The sequence below is a fragment of the Dipodomys spectabilis genome, unplaced genomic scaffold (assembly GCF_019054845.1).
Source record: "Dipodomys spectabilis isolate Male_0828 unplaced genomic scaffold, ASM1905484v1 ptg000411l, whole genome shotgun sequence".
NCBI lineage: Eukaryota > Metazoa > Chordata > Mammalia > Rodentia > Heteromyidae > Dipodomys > Dipodomys spectabilis.
In genome coordinates, this window is record NW_024871088.1 from 1405253 (window position 1) to 1415439 (window position 10187).

Genomic DNA, 10187 nt, shown 5'->3' on the forward strand with positions numbered 1-10187 from the left:
ACCCGACATCCTAATGCTTCAGAGATGGCAAAACACCACCCACACTAAGCGAAGCATTTCTGAGCAAATCAAACATTTACTGGGCTTTCAGAGCTGCTGACCTCCTAGCCCAGAGCTAATAGCTTCACAATGCTACCTACACACAGTTCATCAGTGCACCTAACCTTACTCTGACCATCCTCAAAGCTCCCCACCAGGATATTCTCATAGCCGAACAAAAACAAACAACATCAAAAGCAATACTTTAGGCCTGAGAGGATGAGCTCACATGACTGCTGACAGACAGAGACAGAGGGACAGAGGGACAGAGATGGAAACAGAGAGGACAGATTGAGTAATACTACAAAATGGAGACCTCAGAAATAATATATATATATATATATATATATATATATATATCTGTGGTATATTGTCAACAAACTACATTAGATCAGCCAAGAGGGACTTTTCATTAAGTGAACTGCAATTGGGAAAGATGTGATATGCAAAATAATAATAAGTATTACAATACCCAGGTGCGGGTTGCCCATGCCTGTGATTTTGGTTGCTCAGGAGTCTGAGACCTGAGAATCATACTTCAAAGCCTGCCCAATCAGCAAAGTCCATGACACTTTTATCTCCAATAAACCACCAAAAATTCAAGAGTGGAACTATGTGGCTCAAGGGGTATAGTGCCAGTGGAGCAAAAACAGCTCAGAGACAGTTCCCAGGCCCCAAGTTAAAGCCCCAGGACCAAGAATAAATAAACAATACATATATGCATACATACATGAAAACAAAGAAATGAAATAAGGAAAAGCTCTAGCAGAATAAGGATATGAACAGTGAATATAAAAAATAAATATAAAAGGTCGGAGTCCAAGATGCCGCGTGGAAGCCGGAGCCGCACTTCCCGCGTGGCCCCACCGGCCAGGTGAGACCCTCCCGGGGTTTGGGGTTTGGAGCCGGGCCGGGTTCTCGAGGTCTGTCAACCTCGTGACGCAGAGCCATGCCCCTCAGATGAGAGCTGCACCCAGGCCAGCTCCTGCAGCCCAACCTCCAATGGCAGCCCCAGCATCTGCTGTGGGCTCTCCGGCAGCCACTCCCCGGCAGCCTGGGCTGATGGCCCAGATGGCGTCCACAGCCGCTGGTGTAGCTGTGGGCTTTGCTGTTGGGCACACACTGAGCCATGCCATCACTGGTGGCTTCAGTGGAGTTGGTAATGCTGAGCCTGCCAGGCCGGACATCACTTACCAGGAGCCCCAGGGAACTCAGCTGGCGCAGCTGAAATAAAGCAGTTTTTGGAGTGTGCCCAGAACCAGGGTGATTTTAAGCTCTGTGAGGGCTTCAATGAGGTGCTGAAGCAGTGCAGAATTGCAAATGGACTAGTTTAACCATGAAGTTCAAGTTGAAGAAATGGAAAATCATCTCTGATGACCAAGTTAATTTAACATGGAAATGTAATTGGTAGTGACACTATAGAGTATAAAACTATAAGTTAACTTCTTGTTAATTGCATAGTTGCCTCAAGAGTGGCCATGGAAGAGGGTATTGTAACTCTTAATACAGGTTCACTGAAATGGTATAGAGTTGGGGCTGACAGGTGTTTGTGTGGCCTTCATTGTTCTGATGTTATTTTGAGTTAATTATAATAAACTGATTTCTTAAAAAAAAATAGAAAAGGAATAGGGGCTGGGAAAGTGGCTCAGTGGTAGAGTGCTTGCCTTGCATACATGAGGCAAAAATAAAAAAAGCTGGAAGTGGCGCTGTGGCTCAAGTGGTAGAGCGCTAGCCTTCAGCTGAAGAGCTGAGGTACAGCGCCCAGGCCAAGTTCAGGCCCCACGACCGGACCCCCCAAAAACAGAAAAGGAATACAAATGCAATAAATTTATGCAAAATTCTTCAACCACACTGATAACTTGGCATATAATTTACTGCAAAACATGCATTGTTTCTATGAAACAAGTACTTATTTAAAACTGAAAAATAGTTACATATTATAAAATTGGTCCATTTAAAGTGAGAAAAAAATCCAGTGGTTTTTAGTGTATTCATACAATTGTGCAATTATAGCTACTAATAAAGCAGTGTAAACGGGGTAGTTTGTAAACTACAGAAATTTCCTCACTTAGTAGAATGTAATGAACAAGCTCACTGGTCTTTTCAGAGGTCTCTAATCTCAAAAGCTGTGCTTCTTAATACCATTATATTTGGGATTAAATTTCAACATAAAATTTGTAGGAAACAAACATTTGGATTACAACATACTTTCACACTTTTATCATCGCTACAGAAACTACTACCCCCATAAATAGTGGCTTCTCATTCCCAGCCATGGTAACCATTAATTGATTTTCTAAATGATCAGCAACTGAAATGACCCTGTGGGGAGGGGGTGTCCCTCTTCTCTGAGATGTGTAAGAATAGGTTGGCAAGCCAAAGTTACACTAGAGGTGGGACCTTACAAACTTTAAGTGGATAATTTCACTTTTTTTCTGAAGATATCTCTATTAATATGAGCTTTTAATTTTCACATACCTTTACTAACAAAATGTGCAGCTCACAATAAAAAGAATAATATCAATAGGATAGTGTATAAGCAAAATAAAATAACCAAACAAGGAAATAAGATTCCATGAATGAGGGCTGGGATGTAGCTCAGTGGCAAAGCGCTTGCCTAGTAAGTGCAATGTCCTAGGTTCGATCCCCAGTACCAAAAAAAAACAAAAACAAAAACAAAAGATTCCATGAATGAGATCTAGCAGAAGCCACAGATAAGCAAATTAGGCAAAAAATTTCAAAAACTAGAATTTAAGATAATCTCAAATTTAGAAAAATAATTTATCTTATTTGTTATGTTAATAGGAAGCCTCTATTATCTCAGCAGGTAAAAAATATTCAATACAATATCTCTTAACTGAAAAAAGGTTCAGACACATATAGAAGGTCCCATCATTAATTTTATAGTTATTTAACACTCTATAAAGACATATGGGTTGAAAGCTCAATATATTTCCTTTATGATTTTGAACAAAACAAAGCTGCTCCTATAGCCCCACTCAGTTGTATTATAACTCCTATCCTGTATAGTAAGGCAAAGACACATATAGTAAGGCAAAAAAAAAAAAAAACCAAAACCAAAACCACTGGAAAGGGGCCATGCATGATTGTACACACTTGTAATCCAAGCTGTTCAGGACGGGAAATAGGAAGACTGTGTTTCAGGGTTAGCCTAGTCAAGAAGTTAGAAAGAGCCCATCTGGATAAACAAACCATACTTGATAGTATATGGCTATAATTCCAGCTGTAGGACAGACATTGGTAGAGGGTTTCAGTCCAAGGCTGTCCCCTGTCAAAAAATGGGAGACCCTATGCAAAAAAAGAGTAAAGCAAAAGTGTCATTCAAGTGGTAGAACTGCTTAGCAAGGATGAGGCCCTGAATTCAAATCCTAGTAGTTCAAAGCCAAAGTAAAAACTTAGAAAGAAACAAAATTGTCATTATTTACTGAAATATTGTGGCCTATTTAAAATAGTCAAAATGAATGGATACTATGAAACTTAACAAACTGTATTATGAAAACTGCTACCTATTATCATCACAAAATAAAGAATTACATTTTTTATGTGCATGTATGTTAATCCTGAGACCTGAACTCAAGGCCTGGGCACTGTCCCTGAGATTTTTTGTTCAAGACTAGTGCTCTAACACTTTGAGCCATTGCTCCACTTCTGGCTTTTTTTTTTTTTTTAGTTAGTTGGCAATAAGAGTCTTTTCTGCCTGGTTGGCACAATCCTCAGATCTCAGCCTCTTATGTGTCTAGGATTACAGGCCACTAGCACTTTGGTCAGTTGCATTTTTTTCATTTAGAATTTTTATTTTTTTCATTTAAATCTTATTATAACCTTGATGTACAGACGGGTTAGAGTTGCATTAGTCAGGTAATGAGTACATTTCTTTTTTAACAGTGTCACACCCTCCCTCATTTTCTCCCACTTTTTCCCCTCCCTCAGTTGCATTTTTATATACCAAAAACACTCAGAAAGTATGTTAAAACCACCTGGGTACTGGTGGTTCATTCTTGTAATCCTAGTTTCTCAGAGGCTGAGATATGAGGATCTGAGGATCATGTTTCAAAGCCAGCTCAGGCAAGAAAGTCTGTGAGACTCATTTCCAATTAACTACTCAAAAAAAGCCAGTAGTGGTGCTGTGGCTCAAATGGTAGAGCACTAGAGTTGAGCAAAATGAAGCTGTAGGATAGCACACATGCTGTGAGTTCGAGGTTCCCCCCCCCCCCACCAGGCACACAGACACACGTACAGAGAAGTTAAAGCATACTATTTCATGATGACATCTAAAATTACCAAATATCTAGAAATACATGAAATACACATATGCTCTATGAAGAGAATTATAACTCTATGAGAATATATGAAAGAAGAGCTAAAATGAAGAGATAAATTGCATTTGGAAGGCTCTATTTTTTTTGAAGTGTCAGATCCTGCCTGAAATTGCCCTATAGGTTTAGTACACTTGTGATTAAAAGCATTTTCAAAAGGTAAGTTTGTTTTGTGCCACTCTGCAGTCTAATTAAAATATGCACAGAGCACCAGGTGCTGGTGGCTCACATCTGAATTCCTAGCTACTCAGGAGGCTGAGATCTGAGGATCGCGGTTAAAAGACAGCCCAGGCAGGAGACTCTTATCTCCAATGAACCACCCGAAAACCGGAAGTGGCACTGTGGTTCAAGTGGTAAAGTGCTCGCCTTGAGCTGAAGAGCTGAGGGACAGCGCCCAGGCCCAGAGTTCAAGCCCCATGTCTGACAGAAAAAAAATGCAGAGAGCAAGAGAGTGGACGCTTGGATGAAAATGTTAAATTGTAACCCCCTTGTACAACTTTTTGAGATTCAAAACATTTTTAAACAGCATGGTACAGAAAATGGGCTTATGAAACAGAAGAGTCTGGAAGCACGTGTACTTATATTCAGACACTTGGCAGTGTGGCAAAGGGAGCATTGCAGAGCAGCAGGGAAAGGACAGATTGTCAAGCAGCGCTTGGCATTTGGGCCAGCTGAACCATCCCAATAGAAACAGACTAGTTTCAGTGGAGCAAACACTTCAACCAAGCTGCCGTAATCAGAAGAACTGAAGACACAGGGATTCTTTGAGCAAAATTGAGTTAAACTGTATCCTGAGGCAAAACTGAGAATGGAAAAATACCAGAGGGCAAGGTGCCTGATTCAGAGGGCTGGTCTGGAGACATCTCAACAAACAAGTCAGGCTTTCCCAGCATTCCCATGCTGTTTTATGGTTGGCTGGCTCCAGGTCAGGATAGTCATTGTTCACAATCTTGGTTTGCTCCTGGGAATTTATTGCTTCTTGGAATTTATGGCATATTGCTCTTTTGAATTTCTAGAACTGCCTAATTTAGCTAGCAAAGCTCAGTTCAAAGTTTCTGTGTGGAGAATTATACCTTTACAATATGAAAAAGTGAAAATGAACTCATCCCATATAACAATCAATTCCAAGTAGCTTATGAAATTTGATGCAAAGGCAAAACTATGAAAATTTCAGATGATAATATGTAAAATTCCTTTACAACTCTGGGGGTAGAAAAGGATTTCTTACACAACCCAAATATTAACCTAAGGAAAACCATGGTCAAATTCATTATATCATCAAGAGTAAAAAGACAATTTTTCAAATGAAACTATTTTCCTCATATATAATCCACAAAAGATTACTATATACATATCTAAGGAATTCCAGCTGACCAATAAGGAATAAAGAAAATGACTAATTTGAAAAATAGGCAAAATCTACTCACAAATATTCCATAGACAAGAAAGACCAATGATCACTAAACACATGGAAAAAAAACTTCAATCTCATTCATTATTAGGGAAAGACAAGATAATAAACCAGGGATTGGTGACTCACCAGCTACTTGGGAGGCTGAGATCAGGAGGATCTCAGTTCAAGGTCAGTGTAGGCAAAATGTTCACAAGACTCCTCAAGCTACTTAGGAGGCTGAGATCAGGAAGATTGCAGTTCTAGGCCAGCCTGGGCAGAAAATGCTGCAAGACTCCATCTCCATAGAAGGAAGCTAGAGGCAGTGGTGTGTATCTGTGATCCCAGCAGTGACAGGAAGCTTCAAGTAAGATGGACTGTGGTGCTCTGATGAGAGCTTATCTCAAAAAAATCACCAGCAGGCACTAGGAAGGTGGCTCAGTGGTAGAGTGCTTGCCTTGCATGCATGAGGCCCTGGGTTCGATTCCTCAGCACCACATAAGCAAAAAGAAAAAAGCCGGAAGTGGTGCTGCGGCTCAAGTGGTAGAGCGCTAGCCTTGAGCTGAAGAGCTGAGGGACAGCATCTAGGCCCAGAGTTCAGGCCCCACAACCAACCAAAATATAAATAAATAAAATAACTACAAAATAACAAGGGAAGGAAATGGAACTGTGACTCAAAGGGAGAGTGCCCACACTCTGAGTTCAAGTACCACTACTGGCACAAGTAGTCCAATGATGATGACGGTGACAGTGATGATAGACAGATGAAAATAACTTATTGCTGGGCACTGATGGTTCAAACCTGAGATCCTAGCTACTCACGAGGCAAGGCTGAGATTTGTGGGTCACAGTTCAGAGTGAGCCCGAGTAGACAAATCCGAGACTCTTCTCCAATTAACCACCAAAAACTCAAAGTGGCTAGGCTTGACCACAAAAGCTAAAGGGCAGTGCCAGGGCCCTGAGTTGAAGCCTCAGGGCTGGAAAACAAACACACAAAAAGGATTAGTGTACACTGACAATTCATAGTCAATGAACACAGTCTTTGATAAGAATGGTGGTTCATGGGGCTGGGAAGGTGGCTCAGTGGTAGAGCACTTGCCTTGCATGCATGAGGCCCTGGGTTCGATTCCTCAGCACCACATAAGCAAAAAGAAAAAAGCCGGAAGTGGCGCTGTGGCTCAAGTGTTAGAGTGCTAGCCTTGAGATGAAGAGCTGAGGGACAGCTCCCAGGCCCAGAGTTCAGGCCCCATGACCAGACCCCCCCCCTCAAAACAAACAAACAAACAAAAAGAATGGTGGTTCACTGAGTGTGGTGTGCAACCCTGTAATCCTAGCAGGTTTGCAAGTTCCAGGCCAGCTTGGGCTACCCAGTGAGCCCCTATCTTAAAATGACCGGCTAATACTAAAATAAATAGTAGTCTCCTTTTTAAAAAAATTAATTTACTTTATTGTTATTATGGAGGTGGTGTACAGAGGGATTACATTTACATGAGTCAGGTAGAGTACATTTCCTTTTGTACAGTGTCTTCTGTTCCCTCATTCTCTCCGTCCCTCCCTCCCATCTCCACCCACAAGTTTTACAGTTCACTTTAACCAGTGTCTAGTGAGCTCTACTGCTACACTTTTTCACCCTTTTTACCTTGAGTTTTGTACCCCTCCAACCCTCATGAAGATATGCACATGAATACACCATACATAAGGGAAACAAGAATCATAAAAAAAAACAATAAATTAAAAGGAAAAAAGAAGACAGTTCTCTTGTTTCCATATCTTGGAGTTCATTTATCTATATCTATATCTATATCTATATCTATATCTATATCTATATCTATATCTATATCTATATCTATATCTATATCTATATCTATATCTATATCTATCTATCTACCTTTATGGCCAGGGATGATGAGCATTTCCTCATGTGTTTCTTTGCCATTCTTACCTCTTCTTCTGAGAAGTCTCTTCTTAGCTCCCTTGCCCATTTAGTTATTTCACTTATTAGATCTGGGAGAGGTTAGTTTCTTGAGCTCTTTGTGTATATTGGATCTTAGGTCTTTGTCTGATATATTGCTGGTAAAGATCTTCTCTCGGTCTGTTAGCTGCCTTCTCGTTTCATAACTATGTCCTTGGCTGTGCAAAACCTTTTTATTTTGATGTAAGCCCTCTTGTCAAGTCCCTCTCCTATCTGCTGTACACCTGGGACTCTTTTCAAGAAGTTTCTACCTATACCTATACCTATACCTATAAGTTCTAATGTTTTTCCTACTTTTTCTTGCAGTAATTTCAATGTTTTGGGTCTGACACTGAGGTCTTTGATCCACTTTGAATTGATATTAGTGCATGGTTAACAGACAGGGATTCACTTTTAGTTTTCTGCACATGGATGCTCTTTTTCCAACACCAACTATTGAAGAGGCTATTTTATTCCATTGAATGTCTTGGTCTCCCTTATCAATATCAGATAAATGTAAGTGTGTGGTTTTATGTCTGGGTTTTGTAATCTGTTCCATTGATCTTTGGGTCTATTTTTGTACCAATACCAAGGTGTTTTTGTTATTATAGCTTTTCAGCAGATCATGAGGTCTGGTATTGTGATACCATCCACATTACTATTTCCCCCTAGAATTGCTTTTGTTGGTCTATATGAATTTTTGGATTGTTTTATCTTGGTAAAGAACATCATTGGGATTTTGATGGAAATTGTGTTGAATTTGTCTATCATTTTTGCCAGTATGGCCATTTTCACAATATTGATTCTACCTATCAATGAACATGGAAGGTCTTTCCATTTCCAGGTGTACTCTTTGATTTCTTTCTTTAGATTTTATAGTTTTCATTATAAAGATCTTTTATGTCATTGGTTAGGTTTATTCCTAGATATTTTATTTTTTGAGGCTACTGTAAATTGAAGTTGTTTTCCTGATTTCCCTCTCTTCTTGCACTTTGTTGGCATACAGAAAGGCTATTGATTTTTATGGGTTAACTTTGTATCCTGCTACTTTGCTGGAGTGGTTGATCAGCTCTAGGAGGGTGGGGCTGGAGTCTTTTGGGTCCTTTAGGTGTAAGATCATGTAATCTGCAAATAGGGATAGTTTAATTTATTCTTTCCCTATGTAGATCCCTTTTACCTCCTTTCTTGCCTTGTTGCTTTGGCTTGGAATTCCATAACTCTATTGAAGGAGTGTGGAGAGAGTGGGCATTTTTGCCTTGTTCTTGATTTTAGGGGAAATGGTTTTAATTTTTCCCCCAGTTAGTATGATATTGGCTGTTGGTTTGTCTTATATGGCTTTTATTGTTTTAAAGAATGTTCCTTCTACTCCTAGATTCTCAATAGCTTTTTAATATGAACGGAAGTTGTATTTTGTCAAAATTTTGTTCTGCATCTATTGAGATGATCATGTGATTATTGTCTATGGTGCTGTTGATGTGGTGAATTACATTTATTGATTTGTGTATATTAAACAGCCTTGCATCCGTGGGATGAGGCCTACTTGGTTATAATGTATGATTTTTTTTTGTTTCTGAATTCTACTGGCTAGTATTTTATTGAAGAGCTTTGCATTTGTGTTCATCAGAGAATTGGTCGATAGCTCTCTCTTTTTTCTTGGAGCCTTACCTGGTTCAGGGATGAGTAAGATATTGGCTTCATAGAATTAATTTGGAATTGACCTGTTTCTATTTAACAGGAAAGTTTGAGGAGTATTGGTGGTAGTTCATTTCTAATTCTATTTTTAAGAGATATTTATTTATTTAGTCAGTCATGGGGCCTGAACTCTGGGCCTGGGCGCTGTCCCACAGCTCTTCAGCTCAAGGCTAGCACTCTACCACTTGAGCCACAGTGCCACTTCTGGCTCTTTCTGCTTATGTGCTGCTGAGAAATTGAACCCGGGGCCTCATGCATGCAAGGCAAGCATTCTACCACTGAACCACCTACCCAGCTCCTCATCTTTAATTCTTATAGAATTCAGTGGTGAATCCATCCAAGTCTGGGCTTTTCCTTCTTGGGAGACTTCTGATTACTTCCTCAATCTCATTGCATGTTATTGGTTTACACATTCTTGGCAGTTTGTATGTCTCAAGAAATTTGTCCATTTCTGCTAGTTTTTCCTTCTTTTTTGAGTATAGATTTTGGATGTGGCCCTTTATAATCATTTGGATTTCTTGGATGTTTGTTATAGTTTCCTGTAGATATCTCTGATTTAGTAGTCTTTTTTTGACATCTGAGTGTCTGGGACAAAGATTATGTGCTTTTCATAGAAATTCTGGAACAAAGGGTGAACCAATTCATCAGTGACACTCTCTAGACGCTATGTTGGAAATGAACTATACAACTCGTGGGTGGGGATAAGAGGGAAAAACTGGGAGAAAATGAGGGAGGGGGTGACACTGTTCAAAAAGAAATGTACTCATTACCTGATTTA

The 10187-nt window shown here is 39.8% G+C and overlaps 1 pseudogene; it reads left to right on the top strand.

Annotated features, from left to right (window-relative positions):
* The first annotated feature begins 831 nt into the window (after positions 1 to 831).
* On the top strand, positions 832 to 1588 carry LOC122097052 (annotated as a pseudogene).
* Positions 1589 to 10187: the final 8599 nt, after the last annotated feature.